The sequence below is a fragment of the Crocodylus porosus genome, unplaced genomic scaffold (assembly GCF_001723895.1).
Source record: "Crocodylus porosus isolate Cpor-Errol unplaced genomic scaffold, CroPor_comp1, whole genome shotgun sequence".
Lineage (NCBI taxonomy): Eukaryota > Metazoa > Chordata > Crocodylia > Crocodylidae > Crocodylus > Crocodylus porosus.
Genome location: NW_017728917.1, coordinates 12557918 through 12558475, shown reverse-complemented (window position 1 = coordinate 12558475; position 558 = coordinate 12557918).

Sequence of the window (558 nt, the reverse complement as noted above, 5' to 3'; positions counted from 1 at the left end):
TCGGGCTCACCGAAGCATGCGCTACCCCCGTGCACACACGCCACAGTGCACCAAACACCCCACGACACCCCCGCGGCCCATCACGTTTGCACAGACACCCCCAGGCCACACGCTGCACTCACCCGCACATGACATCCTGCACCCCATCACGCCAGACACCTGTGGCCACCCCCCACGGCACACCACACTGGCACGGACACGCGCACGTGCCACCAGAGCCGTGCCTATGGGGAGTGTGGGGCCCAGGGCCTAGCAGCCCGTGTGGGGCTGGGGGGAAGGAGGCGGCGCCCCGATTTGCCCCCCCCCAGGGCCGGCCCTGCATGTTTGGTGCGATGGGGTGCGGGGTGTCACACCTGTGAGACGCCTACACAGCACACGCGCGCACCCGTGACCCGCCCCCGCACGGACACACACACCACCTCCCCGCCACAGCGCGTGCGCGGCGGCGCCTCCTTAAGCGGCGCCACCTTAAGCGCCGCCGCCTTGTCTCGTTGCACTGTAGCAGCGGAAAGAATGTCGGCGCGGGCCGCGGGTGACGTCACAGGGGAGCAGCGCAGC